We start from the raw sequence: 22720 nt of genomic DNA, 5'->3' as shown, positions 1-22720 counted from the left end.
ACAGATAAAGACCCAGTTACTACACCAGAGAATCTTCTAGAATAGCTTGGGGAGATGTGCCCATAAACCATTGCCGTTCAGTGAGATGAGTGCTGGGGGAGGATGGGAGTAGTTACAGGTTCTAGTTCATCCCTTGACCCTGGGGATGCTGGGCAAAAATTTCAGGAGGAAAAGGCAGAAAAGACAAGAGAGATGTTCTCGATAGAGAGATCATACACAGAGGCTCAGAGACTTCGTGGAAAACTGTGGAAAGAAAATCTTCAGAAAAGAAGGAGAAAATCATGCCTCCCATCCAGATACAAAAATGAACACTTGTTAATGATTTTATTGAGCTCATTCGGTGAGGGAACCAGGCAGATGTTAGAGCTGGTTCAGAGGAAAAGTCAAATAAAGCACAGTTGTGTATGGAGTTAAGAAATGTTGAAATGAATTGCAAATGGAGGCAAATAGTGGTTAGACAAGACAGAATTTGCTTGTCTGTCAGTTTCCTACAACTTACAAAAAGTTGGAAAAAATAGCTCGACGATCATGAAAGGGGCTAGAATCAGATAACGAGCAAGTTTGTGTTGTATGTAGACACTGCATAATTTCCCACTGAGACACAAGTTTTTTTCTATAAAACCAACGTTCAGAGGATGGGAGAGGCGTTTGCTGGGGCACGGGGTGGGTGAGTGAGGAGAGGGGAAGCTGCAGGAGCCCCAGATCGTGGACAGCCAGGTGACCCATGATAAAGCATTTGGACTTAACCCAGAGACCAGTGGGGAACCGTGGAAGGGTTTTAAGCCAGGAGGTGGCCTGATTTGATTAGCACTTGAGAAAGATTCTTCTGGAAGCTGAGTGTAGAGTAGACCGACTGTAGAAAGATCAGAGAGAGGAGCCTGTTAAAAGATAGGTCGGTGGGGACTTCACCTAGAGTAGGGCTTGACAAGTTTTTTGTATAAAGGAGCAGATAGTAAATATTTGAGGCTTTGTGGGCCACACAGTCATGATCTCAACTACTCAACTGTCTGTAACATGAAAGCAGCCACAGACCATGTCAATGAATGGGCGAGTCTGTGTTCTAATAAAACTTTATTTACAAAAACAGGCTGGGGGGCCAGATATCCCCCCTCCCAACCATAGTTTGTAGCAATGTTAGAGAAGCTAGAGCTGTCCATGGTTTTGACAGGCCTCCTGTGTCCCTTCCTCCCTAGAGGTGTTTAAGATCCATTGGCAGCTGTTGGTGGGAGCTCAGGGCCACCTTCTCCCACCTGCCTTTGAGCCCGGGTTCCGTGAGGGAACCTGACAATTCCTGAGACGGATCTCTGGCCTTCCAGCAAAAGCTTTTAGGACCTCGAAGCTCCTTCGGGGCAGAGTTGGCCAAAAGCCTCTTACAACAGCCAAAAGAGCAAGCCACCACCTCGGCAGGGCTGTTCCCGTGCGGGAACAGAGCCTGCCTCCCCTCTCCTTGCCCAGAGCTGTAAATAGCTCTCTGCTGGCTTTGCAAGCTGAGCACCGTTCTGGGACAGGCTGGAAATGAGCACACCAAGAAGCATTTGTGCAGATTCCTGCCTGCATGTGGATTGGCGAGCCTGGCACCCTGCCCCAGCCCTAAGTGCACAGTCTTCCCCGGGGCTGACAGCAGGGCTCAAAGAAGAGCCACACGCAGAAGGGCATGGACATTGTAACCTGGGGACAGGGTCCAGGACGAATCCAGAGCTGGGCTGTCAGGGCAATGATAAGCTCAAGGGGCAAGAGGAAGCCTTCAGAGGACCCTGGATGGAGTTTCTGCTCAGGCTCTGCCCATCCTAATAACAATGACCCCTAAATAATGGCAGCTCGCGTTTGCTGAGCATTCAGTGAGTGCACAAACTGTTCCAAGGGTTTTGTGTATAATCGCTCATCTCATTGCTCACAATCCCAGGAGGAAAGACTGATCAGATTGCAGAGGTGGGAGATGCAGGCTCGGAGAGGATGACTGACGCGCCCAGGCTCTCGTAGTAAAGGTAGCATGTCTACGGGGAAACCCAGGTTACAGGCTCCGGGGCCACATGGGTGCCTCTGGGTGTGCACACTGCTCTCTCTGGCCTCAGTTTACTCATCAGTCAATGGGAATAAGGATGTCTTATCCCTTGATGATCACAGCAGAGTTTTGGAGGACCAGCTGCCACAGCAAATGAGAAAGCAGGGTTAAAAAGTCAAAAATGGGGGCCGGCCCTGTGGCCAAGTGGTTAAGTTCGCACGCTCCACTTCTTCAGCCTGGGGTTTCGCCGGTTCAGATCCTGGGCGGGGACATGGCACTACTCATCAGGCCATGCTGAGGCGGCGTCCCACATGCCACAACCAGAAGGACCTACCACTGGAATATACAATCATGTCCTGGGGGGCTTTAGGCTGAAGAAGGAAAAATTTTAAAAAGAAGATTGGCAACAGGTGTTAGCTCAGGTGCCAATCTTTAAAAAAACAAAAGTCAAAAATGCTGAATCAAACCTGTGGGAGGTGGAGAAAGTCTGACGCACTTCCTTCCCGCGGTAGGCGCCCCCAACCAGCTGGGGTCGATTGTAGCCCTTGGTCAGATTTGCCCCTGAGCAGTCCCTCAGAGGCCTGCGGTGGGCCCGGGTTGGGGTCTTTTTCTTAGACGCTCCTGTGGGGTCAAGGAAAGGTTCTGTATCTGGAAAGCAGCTGTGTTGCTGGCCCCCCAGGTGCCCTGGAGATTGCAGCCCTGGACATCGGTCTCCTCTGTACAATGGCAGCAGCAGCACTACGTTTCGAAACAACATATTGGTGGTCGTGAGAATGGATGACAGGAGCGAGAGTGGTTGAAGGCTTTCTTCTGCCAGCACTGGGCTCTGTCTGGATTATCTCACCGATGCTCTCAATAGCCCAGCTGGGAAGGTCCTCTTTTGCGGATGAGGACACAGAATCAGAGAGGTTTACGTTGCTTGGCCAAGGTCACAGAGTGAGGAAGAACCAGAAACTGGACTTGAACTGAGACCCACCCGGCTCCAAAACCCAGGTCTTCAAACATGCCTTTCACTGGGGACCTCGAGTGCTGAAGAGTTTGAAATCCCGCCTCCTGCTCTTCCCGGGCCTTTATTGACCTGGTCTCTGCATATTTATTCTGCTTTTTAATGATAATTAATTTTCTGAATAGGCAACGTAGCACGTGGTGAAACTCTCCAACAGCACAAATCAGTATACAGAGGAAAGTAAATCTTCCTCCTTCACTCCTATCTCCTGGGCCCCGCCCGCTCCCAAGAGGCAACTCTGTATTTTAAAATGGTTACCGTTTGGCACTTTGATTTTTATCCTTAAAATATATCACAGTTTTTCTTATCCTTTTTCATGGCTGCAGAGTATTCCACAGTGTTGAGCACTTAGTTTATCCGACTGATCCCCTATCAGTGAGTCTCTAGGTTGTTTCCGATATTTCCCATCACAGAAGCAGCAGCAATGGACAAGTTTGTACACAGTCATGTCACATATGTGCAAATATTTCTGTAGAATAAATTTCTAGAAGTGGAATTGCTACATCAAAAGATATGTGTGTGTTTTTTTCAAATGCTTTCTGTAAACCTTTTTCTCATAAAATATAACATGCGTACAGAAACGTAAGCAAAACAGCAAAGAAGAGCTCAGTGATTTTTTCACAAAGGTGACAGTCATCTGACTGCAAATGAGGTCAAGAAGTAGACCACCGAGGGCCAGAAATAGCAGGCCCACATGCCCTTCTCAGTCATTACTGCATCCCCGTGTAACCCCACCCAGTCTCTCACAGAGACTCTTCCTTGCCCTTCTTCAGAGTTGCAGTCCACTACCTGAGGGTGCGTCCTTCATTCAAGATGAGTTTTGCTTGGTTTTCTTCCCTGTGTTCTTCTGTGTCTTGCTTCTTTTGCAAACCGTAACATCTGTGAGCTTTATCCATGTCATTGCCTGTGGCTTTGTCCATCCATTTTCATGGCTGCGTAGTAGTCCGTTGCATGAATAGGCCACAAGTCATTTGTCTGCTCCCCTGCTGATGGACATCTGGGTTGTTTGCAGTTTGGGGTTTGTCTTAGTCTGCTCAGGCTGCCAAACAAAATACCATAGACCGGGTGGCTTAAATACAGAAATTTACTTCTCACATTTCTGGAGCTGAAGGTGTGAGCTGAGGGTGTCAGCACAGTCGCGTTCTGGTGAGGGCTGTCTGCCTGGCTTGCAGACTGCCGCCTCTTCCCTGTGTCTTCATGTGGCAGAAAGAGTGCCCCGGTGTCTCTTTCTCTTCTTACAAGGACACTTATCCTATCATGAGAGCCCCACCCTCATAACCTCATCTAAACCTGATTATCTCCCAGAGGGCCCACCTCCAAATACCATCGCATTGGAGGTTAGGACTTCAACTTAAGGATTTCAAGGAAACACAGTTCAGTTTATAGCAAGACTGTGACAGTGTTGCCACGAACATTCTAGAACAGAGTAGTTGCCCACTGGACTCCACCAGCATGTGCCTGTGCGTCCCAGTTTCTCCACAGCCTCTCCAGCTCCAGCACCTCGACTTGCTGTTGTGTTTTCTCGTTTTAGCCATTCTGGTGCGTGTGTAGTCGTTTTTGAAATTTCTCTCCTTACTAACTGAATTGGATCATCTTTCTACGTGTTCATCGGCCATTTGGGTTTCCCCTTTCATGAAGAGCCTGTTCAGGTCCCCTGTCCACTTTCTTCTGCGTTGTCTATTCTTTTCTTCTTGCTTTGTAGGAGCCTTTTTCATGCTGGATACGATCTCTTTGACAGCTCCGTGTCTTGCAAATACTTTCTGCTCTGTGATGTGATTTTCATTTTCGGTGGTGACACTTGATGATTGGAATTTTTAATTTTTATGTAGTCCGTATCATTAATCTTTTCTCTTATGGTTAATGCTTCTTGTGTCCTATTTCAGAAACCCAAGGTCATTCATATTGCCCCCTCCAGTATCTCCTAGAAGCTTCCACATTTTCCCTTTCAATTTACCTCCACAAGCCACCTGGGGGTGATTTTTATGTACTGGATTAGGGAGGGTGATGACTAATCTTTCTTTCCATATGGATAATCTCATTGTCCCAATATCACTGGCACTTTGTGGGGAATCAAGTGTCGGTGTGAGCGTGGGTCTGTTTCCTCTTCTCTGCTCTCTGTCATTGGTCAGTGTTTATCTTTGCCCCTACACCACATTGTCTGAACCACGGTAGCCTTAGAAATGATAGAACATGCCGGGTGCCCTCTAAAGCGACTGCCCCGATCAACACTCATAGGAACAACTCAACGAAAAAACGTCTTGAGGGCCCGCTACGGTTCCAGACGGTGTAATGCTGGGGGTCTGATTTTAAGCATAAAAACGGCTTAAAGAGGTTTACAGTCTTGTGAGCGGCCAGACGTGAACCAAATAAGTTTATAAACAGAGGTACCATGTAAATGTGATGGAACCAAGAAGGGGAGTGGTATGTGGGACAAAGAGTGTGCTAAGAGGGGGGTTTGAACTGGTAGGAGAGGGTCAGAGAAGGCTTCCTGGAGGAGGTGCCTCATGAGTTGAAATTAGAAGGGTGAGCAGGAATCAAGGAATCGGAAGCAAGGGAAAAGTATTTTGGGCAGTGGGAACAGCATGTGCCAAGGCTCTGAGGTAGAAGCCCACGCAGGATGGACACCAGATCCAAGTGGCAGAACCCAGAGGGAGGGGAAGGTGCTGTGCACGGAGACAGGGAAGGTGAGCAGAACCTGACCTCAAGGCCTTTGAGCCCCATTCAAGGGCTGGTTTTTATGCCAAGAACAACTATCCTAAGAAAATAACGGGAGTCTCGTTGAATCTCCCAGGTGAAGTTCCACGAGGCTTTTCAGCACGTCGAGGGTGGCTTCTTTGCAGGAGAGCATGTGTGGCAACCTCTGGCGTAACACACCGGCCCTATTTAGCTTCACCCCCGAGCTCCTGGCACCGAGCGTGTCGGTTTTACTAGGAGTGGAAGCGACAGTTCTGCACAGTCAGCCCAAGTCCCGCTGGTAGCAGCATCTGCCTGGCCCCATACCCGGTCTGGAACGCTCTCCCCAGCCTGGCGAGCGTGTCCTGCCTGCTTGGGCATTCCTGGGATGGGCCTGGGGCCAGACACCGTGCTGTGGACTTGAACCGTTCCTCCTGGTTCATGAGGAGCAGCTCTCCTCATCTCCCTAGGGAGGTGTTGTTATTCTCACTCCACGGCTGACAAAACGGAAGCTCAGAGAGCTCAAGTCACTTGCCTAAGACCACACAGCTTCCAAGGGGCAAACATAACCATTTCCAGCTCTCTTCAGATTTTATTTTCTAAACTTGTGGGGAACCCCTTTTCCTTTTCAGAATAAAGAGGGGATCAGAGTGATGGGGAATTTCACCTGCACAGTTACAACAATTTTTTTGAGTCAGGATTCTAAAATGTTCCCAAATCCTTGCCTTGAGCTGAACTGAGGATTGCCCAGGCCTAAGAACCCTTGTCCTGCTCTTGGCAGTGCCTTTTTTTTTTTTTTTTTTTTTTTTGCTGAGGAAGATTAGCCCTGAGCTAACATCCATGCCCATCTTCCTCTACTTTATATGTGGGACGCCTGCCACAGCATGGCTTGACAAGCGGTGCCATGTCCACACCCGGGATCCAAACCAGCAAACCCCGGGCTGCCGAAGTGGAACGTGTGAAACACTGGGCCACTGGGCCGGCCCTGGCACTGCCTTCTTAATTGGGTAGCCAGCATGGGGTTTGGGTTCTTCTTGCACCAAGCAGAGTAATTGAGGAGGTTTTAATCAAGATGTATGTCTGCTGGGTTTTTATGGAATTGAAGCTGGAGGAGGGAGCTCTGTAAACACCAGCACTCAAAATCTCAATAAACAGGTCCATCCTCGTCTCCAGACGGAGATGGAGACACAGCCGATAAGATTGACGGCATTCTCATGAATCCAGACCTCAGTTGTTTTCCTTGTGGGTTTTGAGGTGGGAATTTGTTGGCAAAAGAAGGAAGAAGCCAGAAGCTTCGGGAGGTTTCAGAGCCTGGAGGGAGGGGGCAGTCCTGGGACAGGCCTGCTTTCCTCTGGGGTGGGATGTGTTGGGGGAAAGCCAGAATATGGATCGCTGTTAGTCCCTCCCCTGTCACACTGAGCTCCCCACATCGGTGCACTTGCTCTGTCTGTTGTGCATCTACTCTGCTTGGCAGGCCGTGTGCTGGGGGCTGCGAGTCCGCTCTCTGCAGACCCCGTGACGACCCCATGATGTGACCTCAGACCCATTTTACAGATGAGGAGCTGTTACAACACTTGCCCCTGCTCCCCAGGAACCCGGGGGGGAGCTGCTTCGTCTGTACGCCTGCGTCTGCATCGTGGCTGGTACCTCTCCTCGGAGCAGAGGACCTGCCCTCGCTCCTTAAGGGTGGAAGCTCTCCACTGGGGCAATTGGGCCCCCGTCCCCCACCCCAGGGGACATTTGGCAAGCTCTGGAGACGTTTTGGGTTGTCACAACTGGTGCGGGAGGGAGGTGCTACTGGCGTCTGGCAGGTGGAGGCCAAGGATGCTCGTCAACACCCTACGGTGCACAGGACGGGCCCCCCCCAACCCACACACAAAGAATGATCCGGCCCAGAAAGTCAATAGTACTGAGGTTCAGAGGCCCTGCTTAAGAGCATGCCTTCCCAGTACACTTTCTAGTGTTTTCAGAGAGAGTTTCCGTTAGGGAGTGCATCTCCCTCTAACACCGTCTCCCTTATGATTTGTTCTTACTGGATTTCTAGGTTTTTCTTCCGCTAGGATAGGAGGGCCTAGACTCTGGGGTGGAGTCAGTAAAATGCCATAGATAAGATCCATAGGAGGGGGCAGCTGAACCCGGGATGTTTGGCTCATGGTAGATTTTCAAAACTCACCATTCTGGAACACTTCAGGACGTTTCCCATACTGCGATTTCACCCCTGTGTTGACTGGGGGATTGAGAGGAAAGTCCTCCCACAGGGCCTGAGGCTCTGGGCATTTCCTCCTTCTGGGAATGGAGAAAGTTAGTAAATTCATGCCCTTGCTGCGAGATGAGCTCTCTGCAGTCGATCTTGTGGGAATGAGCAACGGTGCTCAGCTCTCGCCCTTTGTGTGGGGTTGCTCCCTTGCCCAGCTAAATAGAAGGCTCCCCCAGTGTGATTAATGAGGATTCGCTTGGTTCAGACCTTTGACAGATCCAAAGGCATCTGTAGGAGATAGTAGATTGTAACCGTATTTTAGGGGAGTGGCAATCTTTAACCTGCAGAAGGTCATAAACCGGGGTATCCCCCGCTTTCAGGCACTGAGGTTGCTGGGAAAGTCCTGCCAAGGCTCAGCTGGGGGCTGCAGGTCCCCCTCTGCATCCTGCCCCCCAACTTGAATGAGCAAGGGCGGCCCAGGGCTCAGGGATGTCCGCACACGAAAGGTAGACCCGGAAAGCAAGGCCGACGATGCGAAGGCTGCTCAGGCCTCTGCTCTCAACAGGGAGCAGAAGCACACGAAACCCTTCGACTAGTTTCTGTTCTTACTGAGTACTTGACACATATTATCGTTTAGTGCTCAAGGTAGGACCTGTTCTCCTCGACATTTTACAAGCAAGGAAACTGAGGCACACGGAGGTTAAGTAACTTGCCCAAGGTGGAAATTTCCATCTTACATGATTCAAAGAGTTCAAGAGCAGTCTGGCCCAGAGAGGCTGCCCCTCGGTTTAGGCAGGTCCCCCTTCTCCACGCCCTGGGCCGGTTCCCCCCTCTCTTTGGGGAAGTCGTTGCCCGGAGTCTCCTTCTCACAGGGGTTTATCCCTCTCTGTTGTAAGTCTCCAGTATGTGTGTTTCCAGCACTAGACTGTGGATCCCATGGGGACACAGGCTTTACATGTCCTTTCTGTGTCCCCAGCATCATCCCAGGCTCTGGCATAGAGTGAACATGTGGCCAGCGTTTGTAGAGTGAATACGTGAATACGTTACTTGGATTAACTTTTTCAGAGTTTCTGAGAAGCTTCGGTGTATATTTTGGTCTTCAGTTTGCTTTGAGGGATTTCTCTTGTTTCGTCTTGCCCTTTTTCTTCAAGTACGCTCTTTGTTTTGAGATCATTGTAGATTGGCACAGTTGGGAGAAATAATCCAGAGAGATTCCGCGTGCCCTTCACCCAGTTTCCCCCAGTGGTGACACCTTGCTAACCTATAGTCACAACCAAGAAAGTGACACTGATGCCATCCACCGGTCTTTGCAGACTTCCCAGTCTTAAATGCACTCACCCTGTACGTTTTTACCAACAACGTTTGCTGGTCTCACAAGGGTGCCGGTTAAAACCAGAAGGTAACGGCATCTCGGGGTGACTTGGGGCTTGGCTCTGGGTCCTCGACATGGAGGCTGTGGATGGTGGCGCAGGAGAGCTCTGCAGGCGCCGGGTTACCTGAGAGTCGGGCACCTGGCAGTCGACTCCTAGATCGTCAGGAGCTGGAGGAGTGAAGGTGGATGAGGACACTGCATCTGCAGATGTGTTATGACAGTCCCCCGATGACTGCCCAGTAGAGAGAGAGAAAGGTGCTTCTGAGAGAATTCAAGGTGATGTCTAGTAAATGCCCCGGAAGCAGCTCATTTGTTCCCCAAGCCTCATCCTTCTCCTTCCACATTCCGAAGTTTCGTCTTATCCAAGCGCCACCTAAGTGCTTGTTTCCGGGTTTGAATCCCAGCTCAGCTGCTTCCCGCAGTGGAAACTTGGACGTGTCAGTTAGCCTCTCTGCGCCTCACCCGTGCAATGGCGGTGATCGTCGTACCTACCTCGTAGGTTGTTATGAGGACTGAATGAAGCAAGATGTGGAAACGGTCGGGAGAGCGCCTGACACAGAGCACTAATTACTCGATGGATGTCAGCATTATTATTAACACCCATTATTTCTTTTTTTTCCTGCACTTTTTTTTTTTTTTTTGAGGAAGATTAGCCCTGAGCTAACATCCGCCACCAATCCTCCTCTTTTTGCTGAGGAAGACTGGCCCTGAGCTAACACTCGTGCTCATCTTCCTCTACTTTATGTGGGATGCCAGACACAGCATGGCTTGCCAGCGGTGCCCTGTCCACACCTGGGATCCAAAACCAGCAAACCCCGGGCTGCTGAAGCGGAACGTGTGACCTTAACTGCTGCACCACCAGGCTGGCCCCTCATCCATTATTTCTTTACATTAAATTGATTTGCTTTCTTTACGGAGCTTCACCCTAAGCAGCCACATGCACACATTAATCGGTTTCACTTTTTTTTCTTAATGTATGCTAAAATAAAGATTACCATTAAGATAAATGTTTACTTACATGCCATCTAATATCATCTCTCAGGAAACGCAGTTTCAGACCCCAGGACTTGGGGTGGCTCAGTGGGTGCCTCTACCTGTGTGAGTTGGGGCCCCATGACTCCAAGCCTCAGTGGCCTCGTGTGGAGAATAGGTGTGATCGTCGAACCTGCCTCACAGAATTTGTTGTGAGATTTTGGTTGTCAAGCCTCAGGGAGACCTGAAATAGAGCCCTGCTCCTTGCCTAGCACCTCCGATGAGACATCAGACACGTTGCTCATCTTCCCTGAGCCTTGTTTTTTCACAGGTTAAATGGGAGGGCTGGGCAAGATCTCCGAGGTTTTTATCCAACTCGGAAAGTCTTTAATTCGAGATGCCCAGTGGCCGCTGCCCCTTTGCTAAGAGGGGCTTGTATTCCGGCGGAACGGTGGGCCTGGCTGTGACACCTGTGCTCTGAAGGCTGAGCCATCCCTGGAGTGACTTTAGAAACCTGTCCCTGGGCCCTGTTGGGCAGAGAAGGAAGCAGGAGGAGGAGGCAGGCCAGCACACCCTAACACCTGAGTTCCCTCTGGGGCCTCAGGAGGGCAAGTTCCAGTTTGGGGAACCCGGCTCTGTGCTGCCTTCGCCCACACGCTGCCCTCCCCGACTCCCTCCCCGTTCCCGGCGTTTGGCTCAGGAAGACAAGGCCCAGCAGGCCGCGCTCTGCGGGAGCCGCTGGCCAGGGAGCCCGGGCGTTGAGCCTGAGCTGCTGGTACAGAGGACACCAGATCCATCCTCATGTGATCAGGGCCCGTGTCTCTTTGTGCCAAGTCTCCTCAAGCCTGTGAATTGCAGAGTCCCGGCTTTGCTGGGCGACGTCCTTTGGAAAGAAGAGTGGCATGTCGATGCCACATGGTTTTCGGGGAAAGTTGCTGAGTCTACAAGACAAGTCCTCACTTGAGTTGGCATTGTGGGAGAGAGGAGAACTCCTCCGAGATTTCTGTTAAAAGGCCGGAGTGAGAAGCAGATGGTTCCTACCGGCGCCGATAAGAGGCCGGTGTCTTGCTCTAGTTGTCGTTTTTTGCAGGAGCCAAATGATTGTAAAGACTGCGTTTCTCCATTTGTATAGAATCACCCCATAGCGCCGTGCTCGTGATTCTGCAGGAAAGCGAGGCAGTCAGACAGGCTTGGGTTCAAATCCCAGCTGCCACTTATTTGCTCCAAGAATGGTGGTGAGTTTTGCTTAATCTGCAAAATGATCCAGCCATTGCGTCACAAGTTGTTGAGAGGACCGAGGCTATCTGGAAATCAGGCGGCCGAGAGTGAGTGTGGATAATGCCCGAGCCCCCGCGAGGGGCCCTGCGGCTCTCGTTGCCTGGGTTTTCTGATCTGCTAAATGAGAAGAAGTCTTCCTGTGATGGCGCGATGCTAAGTCTCAAAACGAATAACACTGGTGGGAGTAGAGAGACACAGAGCAGCCGTCAGTGTAGCTGAACGGAGCAGTGTGCCCCTGGGACACCAGCTCAGTTACCGGCCATTCCTCGGGGCAGAGCAGTGGCCCCCGGGGGAGTGGACGATCAAACAGTGCACAGCATCTTGGAACCTGGGACCCAGAGGAATTTCTTAGTTATTGAGCCCAAATCTGCCCATCCTGGTTACTTCTCTCTCCTTTTGTTACTTCTCCAGGTTGCAGCCATGGCACAAGGCACCGCTGGGACTTGAACCCAGGTCTCGGTGCACAGTGCATGCCCATAAACCCCGGGCCCTGTTACCTTTGTAACTCAGGGTCCTCTTGCTGCATTCCAGTCTGCCCAAGACTCAGCATAGCTCTGGGCACACAGTAGGGCCCGTGTGACTGCTCAGAGGGCCTCCTGGGGGCTCTCCAGAAGTTTGGGAATCAGCAGTCTGACTGGGTGCTGTGTTCCCTGAGTCCGGGCCAGCCCTTCTGCTCTGCAGATGCTGCCCAGCTGATGGGGGCGGTGCAGGAGCGAAGAGGGAGTGCTCCCAGGAGCCGGCTGCCCCGGGGGCAGACCTAAGGAGCACTGGTCTCAGACCGGCCTGTCTGAGCTGACCCAAGGCCACCTACTTCCCCGGGAGGCAGCTGCCCAGCTTGAGTCATCACTTGTTGATTTTAGTTTTTCCTCCCACAAAGTCAGCCTGCTGCTCCCGTCGCCAGAGGTGCCCACGTCCCAAGGACTGAGCATTCAACACCTAATGATCTTGCACATCCGCGAGGGGATAGAGGTGAACGAGAGAGCAAGGAGCTCGTGTGCTGGCGCAGGGAGACAGACGCATCGCTGGTGCAGGGAGACAGATGCATCGCTGAGCAACTGAGAAAGCAGTGAAGGGCAACGGCACACAGAAAATTCAGTGACATGAAGTAGTGGGCGGCAAGGAAGACCTCTCTGAAGGGTGGTACTTGAGCGGAAGGCGGCGCCGGCCGTTCAGAGCCCGTTCCAGGCAGGGCCACAACAGGTGCGCAGCCAGGGCCAGCCCGGGGCCTTGGAGGTTATAGTGAGAAGGTTGGGTTTTCTTCTCTTTGCAATCAGCTGCCTTTGGTAAGTTATTAACCAGAGAGTGACAGCATCTGTGTCCTTTCAAACAGTCCCTCTGGCTGCTCTGTGGAAAGAGGATTAAACGGGGGTCATGGTGGAAGTACCACAGACTGGGGGCTTCCGACAACAGAAATGTGTTCTCTCACGGTGCTGGAGGCCAGACGTCCAAGGTCAAGGTGTCAGCAGGGCCGTGTTCCCTCCACGCGCTCTGGGCTTCCAGCTTCGTCTGCCCGAGTGTTCCTCCAGCCAGAGGGAGAATGGAGAGCAGCTGAGTTCACTGTTCTCCTCCAGCCATAGCTTCGGTCCCCTCCTCCCGTGGCCACTAAAGGCCATCCCAACACAGCTCTCTGAGAGGGGAGAGCTGGAGCGATCAGGCAGACCAGCGGGGGTGGCCAGAGAGGTGGGCACAATGGGGCTGTCCCTGGATGGAGCCCCTCTCCTTAGAACCACCTGAGAAAGTAAATATGGCCCTCATGTTAAGAAGCTGGGTTTCAAAGAAGTTGAGTTACCTGCCAGAGCTGACGGGGTGGCCAGACAAGCCAATATTTGAATCCAGGCAACGTGACATAGAGCTTAGGTCCTCACCTTCCTGTGGCGGGCTGCCCCGTCCATCAGCCGTGGACAGAGCCTCTCAAACCTAGTGGCTTCAGACAACTGATCATGATCTCCCACTTCTGTGGCTTGGCTGGGCTCGGTTGGGTGCTTCTGGCTTGGGGTCTCTCATGCAGCAGTGTGTCAGGGGCAGCTGGAGCTGGAATCATTCAAAGGCTTGACTGGGCTGGGCGTCCAAGGGGTATCTTCACTCACAGACCTGGCACCATGGTGCCTCTCTCTCCACGAGGTCTCAGCCACCAGGACCCTTCCATGTGACTTGGGCTTCTCACAGCTCAGAAGTCTAAGTAGTCCTCTTCTTCCGTGGAGGCTGGCTTCCAAGAGGCTGTGCCTGGAACTGGCACAGTGTCACTTCCGCCATATTGTTCTGGTTTGTTTTTAACAGCTCTATTGAGATATAATTAACATACCACACAATTCCCCCACTCAAGGCATACAATTCAATGGGTCTGGGTATATTACATTATTAGTGTTTTTAAATTGTCGTAAAATATATATAACGTAAAATTTGTCATTTTAACCAATTTTAAGTCTACAATTCAGTGACATTAATTACATTCACAATGCTGTGCAACCATCACCACTATCTCATTCCAAAACTTTTTCATCACCCCAAACAGAAACTCTGCAGCCATTGAGCAATAACTCTCTTTTCTCTCCTTCCCCCCAGCGACTGGTAACCTCCGATCTACTTTCTGTATAAGCGGAATCATACGCTGTCTGTCCTTTTGTGTCTGACTTCTTTCACTTGCGTGATTTTTTCAAGGTTCATCCATGTGGTAGCATGGATCAGTACTTCATTCATTTTTATGGCTGAATGACATTCTGTTGCATAGATCGACCATGTTTTGTTTATCGGTTCATCTGTTGATGGACACTTGGGTTGTTTCCAATTTCTGGCTGCTGTGAATATGCTGCTATGAACGCAGGCGTACAAGTATCTGGGTCCCTGCTTTCTCTTCTTGGCGTCTATACCCAGGAGTGGAATTGCTGGGTCACACTCTAGTTCTATGTGTAACTTTTTAAGGAACTGCCAAACTGTCATCCACAGCGTGCCATATTGTTTTGGCCAAAGGAGCCACCGGGCTTCCCAGATTCAGCAGGGTGGAGAGACAGACCCCCACCTCCTGCTGGGGGAGCAAGGTCACAGAGACAAGATATGCAGGATGGAAGATACTGTGTAGCCATCTTTGGAACGAGCAACCTGCTGCCCTGGGCATTGGTTCGTTCTTTTATTTATTCTTTCAGTGAATATTATCGATGCTTACTCAGTGCCTGGCATTGTGCTGGGGTGGGGATACAGACGTCACCATCCCGCGTGTGGTTCTTACCCTCTCGGAGCCTACAGTTACTTGGAGAGAGTCCTTAACTAAAATGATGCAATTAATTTCCGGGGAAGAGAGCTAGGTTTTTTTTTTTTCTTTCTGCTTTATTTCCCAAACCCCCCCCCCCCGCCCCGTACATAGTTGTATATCTTAGTTGCAGGTCATTCTAGTTCTGGGATGTGGGATGCTGCCTCAACATGGCCTGAGGAGCGGTGCCATGTCCGCGCCCAGGATCCAAACCCTGGGCGGCCGCAGCCGAGCGCACAAACTTAACCACTCGGCCACAGAGCCGGCCCCTAGGTTTTCTTGATATTCCCTTTCTCGTTTCTTTTACCTTATTTTAAACTGATGAGTAACTTCATATGGCAAACCGCACTAAACCTAGACATACAGCTCCGCGCACTTTCACCTCTGGAAACGCCCACGGAACCGGCACCCAGATCAAGATGTAGGGGATCCCAGTGCCCAGAAAGTTGCCTCATGCCCCTTACCGGTTAATTAGTCCCAGAGTCCTTTCAAGTTAACATCTGTCGGCCGAGACCAGCTTTGCCGACTCTTGAACTTCCATGGGCGGAATCACGTGGCAGCTGCCCTTTGGTGTCAGGTGTGTCCCTCCGCCCTGTTTGTGAATTCCCACAATTAGTCTTTAGTTAAAAGCTGCAGTGAGGGCTATGGAGAAAACAGGTGCTGGGCCACAAGACCATATATACGTTGCAGTGAGACTATATACGTTGTAGCGAGACAGAACCAAGTCTGGAGAGAATAATATCAACACTAGTAACAGAAGAGCTCGCCCTTACTAAGCACTTATTATCCACCGGTCCCTACCCACCCATATGAGGTGGGGGGCTGGACTCATAGTCAGAAGGCCACGGGCTCTGGGACAGTCCCCTGTGGGGCTGAACCCCACCTCTGCTCTTTACTATTGGGCAGGATTCTGGGCAGTTTACTTTAATCTCTGTGCCTCAGTTTCCCGTTTTGTCAAATTAGAGTAATCGTCTCTGCATCATTTCACATAGCTCAGTGATCAAGATAGACACGAAGCTCTGTACCCACGGAGCCGCGTTCTTCTGGGGGTGCAGGGAAGACAGATGACTTTGTAAGGTAAGCAAAACAGGCGAGACGTGTTAAACACAAGGGGGAGGGGACACGGAGGCCAGGGTGCAATTTACAATGGGATGACAAGGAAGACAGGAAGGGAGCCGTGGGGGTCTCTGGGGAAGAGATTTTCAGGCCGTGGAAAAGGCGAGAGCAAAGCTTTCGAGGCGACCTTGCCTGACGTGCTTGAGGAGCAGCAGGCGCCAGCGTGGCTGGAGCAGAGCAGGAGGGGGCTCGGGGAGACGAGGAGCAGGTGTGGGGTGGGCGGGGTCGTGCATTGCCATGGCTTCGGCTTTTACCCTGGGATGGGGACCACTGCAGGGTTTTGAGCAGAGGGAGGATGGTTGTGATCTGACCTAACTTTGCAAAGAACCACTCTGCTCCTGCGTTGATTCCATCCAGACCGCAGGAAGATGAGGAGGACAGGAGGTGGTTAGAGGCCCTGAGGAGAACCTGGGGGCTTGTGTATGAGGGGCAACGCTGGAGGTGGGAGGAGTGGGCAGACTCTGGATCTGTGCCTAAGGGGGAGCCAACAGGATGTGCTGATGGATTAGCGGTGATGCTGGAGAGGGCCCCCGGAAGGGTGGAGTGGCTTAGAGCCTCGTGCGGGCACCAGAATTCAGGGAGAGCTGACGAACACAGCTCTGTTGTCATTGTGTTCATTTTCGGGGACCTTCTATTTATAGCAGTGATGACACTGCTTTCCAGACAGGATACTGATGTCAAAGTTCCCACTTAAATTTACTTCTGTTAAAAAGCAAGGTAATCCCAAAGAAAAAGAAAGGTCTGATAAATACAGAAAAACTAGGCAGACTGTAAATGCTGACTCTGGAGAAACACGCGTCGATATGTTAGCAGAAAAAGGAGACAGTGCCTGGTGCGGAAGTGGCTCTCCCAAACCAGGGTACGCGTACTTCCTCTAAAAATTGAACTCCTCTTGAAACGGAACGAAACAGAGCATCAGGTGGTTATGAGGAAGACAGGACAGACCTGTGGTTTCAAGGCTTCAAATGCCGAGGTCAATGTTCAGCAAACTTTCCCTGTAAAGGACCAGGTGATGAATATTCTCAGCGTTGTGGACCGTACGATTTCTGTCGCAGCTACTCAACTGCCATTGTGGCACTTAAAAGCAACTGTAACAGCCGTAAAGGAACGAGTGTTCCGATAGATCTTTATTTACAAAATCAGGCAGGTGGCCGTAGTTTGCAGACCCCTCGCCTAGAATGTGAATCCCAGGGCAGCAAAGCCTCAGAATGTCGTCTTTCCTCGCCTTCCAGAAATTCCAGACTTCTTAACTCCGAGCTTCCCTTTCCTCCACTGTCTTCAGATGAGCCGAGAAGTGTCGCTTTGTGTCGACTACAGACGCACTGAGCTCCCTGACTGTGTTGACCTACTTGCAACTTTTAAGACTTTCCACCTGGGGATCGGATCCACCTTGACCTGGTTCAGTGCCAGAAAACTAATGTCCTTTTTATAGTCCATTTAGAAGCTCATCTCCTCTTTCCACACCTTCAGGAACCAAATCGAACTCGGATCAATTTTCAAGTGCCTCTGGGGCTCTCTGTTAATGCCATGTCAAGCTATTCAATAATTGTTTTCCCGTAATTAAATGTCTAGACACATTCGGCTGCCATCAGCTGAAGTCGTGCTCACTCTGTTTCGGTTTCTCTCTGGATATTATTCGGGAAAGCTAGTGAGGCATCTTTCCAAACGTTTGAATAAATTAATAATACAGGTCATTAGCAGTGGTTCAGAAAATATAAAAAGGTGGAAAAAAGTAGACCGCCCCTCCATAGCCCCGTCTCCAAGATAAAGCAGGGTTGAAGAGAAACACATTTCTTTCCAGCCTTCCTTTCTCATGTGTTCGTTTATGGTGTTGTTTTTGTGCCTCTAACAAAATTATAACCAGACTGCATATAAAATTTTATGGTCTTTTCTCTCCCGTTCTGTGGCTTCAAAAATCATTTCCTTGCCTTTTTACACAGTTGTCGGTAAATAATTAAGTTGTCGCCTCACCGCTTATTTGAGCGTTCCTCTGCTGTTGGTTGTTTACACTGTTTTCAGCTGTCTGCTCTTCTTGTTACACTGTTCCCTGCTGTGAACCCCTCTGAGCACAGGACTGTTCCTTTGTTTAGTGTTCCTCACGTTAGCTAAATTTCTGGAGGTGGAATTATTTGGGGCTAAAATATTTCATATCACTTGATTCCTTGTGGCTATGTTGTTTTCCAAAAAAGGCTGGACCCAGATACCAGCTAGCAGTGTGTGTCTGGAGGGAGAGCCAGAGGTGACGTTCTGACTCTCAGACCTGAGATCAGAAAGATGTGACTCCTGGTTGGTTGGTTGGTTTTTCCTTCTAGATCTTATTTCAGCGAGAGGAAATTGACTCCATACCTAACACACACCCTCAATTTCACAAAGTGGTTAAGAGAGAAGGCAGGCTACATCGTTCCTGTGGCAAACGATGCTGTTTCTTGAGTATAACTGTGTGCCGGCCATCCATCCACCCACATTTCTTGATAGAGCCTCTTGACCCTTTGGGTTAAGACTTTGCACACAATAGCGTATCAGTAATTTTTTTTGATAGTTGTGTCATTTGGGAAAGTTTCTTTTCTTCTGAGCCCTCAACTCTCTCATCTGTAAAATGGGAATAGTAAGAATTTACTCAACAGATATTGAACGCGTCCATCACGTGCGCCAGGCATTGTGCCAGCTGCTGGGGATGCAGACCATCTCCAGGGAAGGGGAATAGCCTGGAAGGCATGCATTAAGGAAATCCACAAATAAATGTGTAAGTGCAAACTGCGATGAGTGGAAAGAAACAATAACACACGGAGATGGAACAAATTACAGTGGGCAATCATATTTCCATGAAGATAAAAAAAGCTTCTCTGAGGAGATAACATGGGATGTTTGAGCCCTGAGGGATGCATAGAAGTTGGCTAAGGGGGAGGGAGGGAAGCAGTCCAGACAGCAAGAATGGGCGGTGCAAAGGTCTTGAGGCCACGGAGCTCTGTGCTTTCCAGGAATCAGAGGCCAGAATGGCCAGAGAGAGTGACCAAAAGGCAGAATGGCATGAGTTAGGAGAGACAGGCAGGCAGGGGTGGCTCAGGCTGTCTCTCAGGCCTCATGGAAGACTGGGAACCGATGTTGAGCTGAGGAGTGACAGGCTAAGGGGGTGGAAGCAGAGGATGATTCTACCCCTGCAGTTGTCCTGGTAAGAGGTGACGGGGTGGTCTGGAGGAGGTCATGGAAATGAGAAGGGGGGAAGCAGATGCTTTAGAGACATATGTGAGGCAGACCAGAGTTCCCTTTCCTCTTCCCTTCTCTGGTTTCATCCTCAAGCCGAGGACCAGGTAATTCTGCTCCCGGTCACAAAGTCAGGGATAAAGCGTGGTTGACTTTTAAGCCAGTTTGCAAGAGGCGAGAGAGGTGCCTGCCTTTTGGAGGCTGCAGCCACACTGTGGAACCAGAGAGCTGGCTGCACTCAACTCCGGTGCATCCTGGCCAGGAGTTAGGGGGTCAGCACCCCAGCTCATGCCTCTCCAGGGCTTTGAACAGGATCATCCCAGAACCAGTCATAAAATCACCACCACCATCCCCATCCCCGGTAGAACATAGCCAGCGCTCACATGTCGTCATTAAAATCAGCAGGCATGTTCAGCCTGAATGGGAAGAGCGAACTGGAGCCACCCGGCCTTCCCACAGGTGATCCCACATAAGGATGAAGCCACCGTTATGTCCCACAGGGAGCTGCTCTGAGCAGGTGGAAGCCTGGTCCTGCTCGTTCCCTCTAATTCATGTCCCATTGAGACAAAAGGAGGCGCCGACGGGGGAATTCAGTGTCTGGTGTATTACCAGTTCTTGAGATCCCACGCTGGGACCAATTCAGAGTGAGTTACCTACTTTTTAACCAATGCTTAAATGATCTTCTGTATTGATGGATCAGAGTGCTTAAAATTAAGTGGCACAAGTCAAATCCTTTTTTTGGCAATTTAGTTCTTACAGACCCGTGTGACCGACACGTTGTGATAGGAGATGCGGCGTTGGAGGCCACAGGAGGGGCCAGGTTTCTGGAGGGACTTGGCTTCAAACGCCAGCTCCTCAGATGATTAGCCCTGTGATCTTGGGCCTGTTGCCTAAACTCCCTGAGCTTCTTCCTCTTTCTCCTCCGTAGCTCGTAAGAGCACCTGCTGCCCGGGGTCATGAGAAAAGATGGTGTTAATACAGGTGAAACAGGTAGAGCAGAGCCAGGCAGATAGCAGCTGCTCCATAAATGGCGGCCAATGTCACTATTTAGGGTTTAGACTCTTTCCAGGTCTAGATCAGTGCCACCTAAGATGCCTTCTCCAGTAAAGCCACACGTGGCTGCAGAGCACGTGAAATGCGGGCAGTCAGAACTGAGACACGGTGTAGGCATGTCATACACATCAGATTCTGAAGACGTAATATGACCCCAAAAAAGAATATTCATATTTATTAAGTGTTTTTTATATTGATTTTGTGTTGAAATGATATTTTGGCTATATCAAGTTAAATAGAACATAAAATTAGCATTCATTTCATCTATTCCTTTTTAATGTGGCCACTAGAAAATTCTAAATGGCACACATGACCTGCATTTATATTTCTTTTCGACAGCACTGGCCTAAAGGTCTGATTCAAGAAGGAGAGTGATTAAGAAATGAGAAAAGCATTTCTGCAGTCAGAAAGTCTTGGGTGCTATTAGGAAAGTCCCTTAACCTCTCTGTGCCTCATCTGTAAAATGGGGGCAAGAATCCCCACTACCAGAGTTGTTTTGAGAGTTAAATGAGATCATATATGTAAGTGCTTCCCTCCGGCAGGCACTAAACAGATGCTCAAATGAAAACGAAGCTTACAGCTTTCATACATGCGCTGGGCTGTATAGGATTCAGAATTAGGCTGATAGATCCCAAAGATCAATTAATAACAATAGCTCATCTGTTTAGCAAGATGACTTTGAAGTGCTGTTTTCCCCACCGTCGCCGCATTTGACCTTCAGAACGACCCTGGGAGGTACACTCAGCCCCTTAGAGAGCGGGGCAGACTGATGCCCAGGAGCCCTTCCAGGTCTGAGCAGGAACTAGAACTTGGCGTTTTCCTGTCGATCCTGTTGTGCTCGCCCAATACGTGCCACGCCTCCGAGGTGTGTTCCGTTCTCGCGTCACCTTGCAGTTAGGCAGCTTCCGCACTCGTGCCCTGAGCGAGGGAGAAAAGTGATTCATGGTACCTCCCAGCAGCCCGCAGGGCCCACCTTGCCCGACGGTGCCGGCGGGGTGCTATGGACTATCTGGGTGGCTCCAGAGGCAGCAAGGGTGTTCCTGGCCTCAACTCTTCTGTTCTCCAGCCCAGTGAAGAGCTAGTGCTGACACGTGATGGAGAAGAGGCAGCTCATAAAGCCATGTTCCCTGGACACTTTGGTACCCACTTAAGTCTCTAACCAACATGATCGCCAAGTAGAGGAGCTGCTGGGGAACACAGGAGGCATTGCCCAAACATGCTCCATGGCAACTTGCTTTCACTTAGATTAAACACTTTCTGTGTCAGGACGTAAAGCACCGCCTCATTCTTTTTATTCTATATTATAGATGTACCAAAATTGATTTAGCCAGCTCCAACTGATGGACATGTGGCTTGCTTTCAGTTTATATCCATGAGACAAATTTCTTCAAGTAGAATTATGCTGGGAAAAAATGGTTGGTGCATTTAAAGTTTTATAGATTTTGATAAATTCCTTTCCAAGATATCTGTATAGATTTATGCTCCCACCAGCAATGCGTGAGATGCCCGTTCCCCCACACCATCAACATGGCCAGATGTTTCATGGTAATAAGTCAGTGTGGAGAAAACAGAGGGAGGGTGAGGTCACAGCTGCGAGGCCAGTCAGGAGGCTGGGGCAGCTGAGCAGCCACGACATGATGCGTACCTGGACCAGGACAAGAGAAAGAGAGGAGAGGATGGGGAGACCTGAGCCTAGTGTGGAAAATCCCAGGGCGTGGTGGTGAGTGAAGGTAATGAGAAAGAGGATCTAGGGTGGGTCTCAGGCTTCTGGCTTGAACAAGTGGGTAGCAGTGGTTCTGTTTACTGAGATGCTGAACACAAGAAAGGGAACAGGTGTGGTGAAGGGAAAAGGATGATTTTAGTTGAGAACATATTGAGCTTAATATGTAAGACATGCTGTTGGTGGTATCTGCTGGACCAGGAAGGAAGATTCAGGGATGGTGAATCATTTGTGGAAATCATGCATGTGCATGAGATCTCCCAGCGATGCATGGATGGATGGGTGGATGAATGGGAGACTGGGTGGATGGCTGGATAGAAAAGAACATGGGTGAGTGGACAGATGGATAGTTGGATGCATGGATGGATAAGTGAGAGACTGAGTGGGTGGCTAGATAGAAAAGAAGATGGATGGGTGGATGGACGGATGGATGACAGATATAAATCTAGATTTGATTTTATTTATTTTTTGCTGAGGAAAATTTACTCTGAGCTAACATCTTTTGCCAGTCCTCCTCTTTTTGCTTGAGGAGGATTCGCCTGAGCTAACATCTGTACCAGTCCTCCTCTATTTTGTATGTGAGCTGCTGCCACAGCATGGCCACTGACAGACCAATGGTGTCGGTTTGCACCCAGGAACCAAACCTGGACCACTGACGTGGAGCATGCCAAACTTAACCACAAGGCCACGGGGCCAGCCCCAATTTTTATTCTATTTAAATGGAATCATGTGAAAATTGCTGTTTTTCTTGTTCAAAAATGATCAAATAATTTTATGCAGGCTGAAGTGTTTGAGGGGGAAGGGTCCTGATGTCTGCAATTTACTTTGAAACGCTTCAAAACATAGAGGGTTAACGGATGGCTAGAGGGGTAGATCTCTGATAAAG

At 50.0% G+C, this 22720-nt stretch overlaps 1 protein-coding gene across 1 annotated transcript in view; it reads left to right on the top strand.

Annotated features, from left to right (window-relative positions):
• ABAT (4-aminobutyrate aminotransferase) overlaps nt 1-22720 on the top strand; it is an 89625-nt gene that overhangs the window by 8146 nt on the left and 58759 nt on the right. The gene's annotated exons all lie outside the window — the stretch shown is intronic.

The sequence above is a fragment of the Equus caballus genome, chromosome 13, assembly GCF_041296265.1.
Source record: "Equus caballus isolate H_3958 breed thoroughbred chromosome 13, TB-T2T, whole genome shotgun sequence".
Lineage (NCBI taxonomy): Eukaryota > Metazoa > Chordata > Mammalia > Perissodactyla > Equidae > Equus > Equus caballus.
This window is presented reverse-complemented; position numbering and strand designations above follow the sequence as displayed.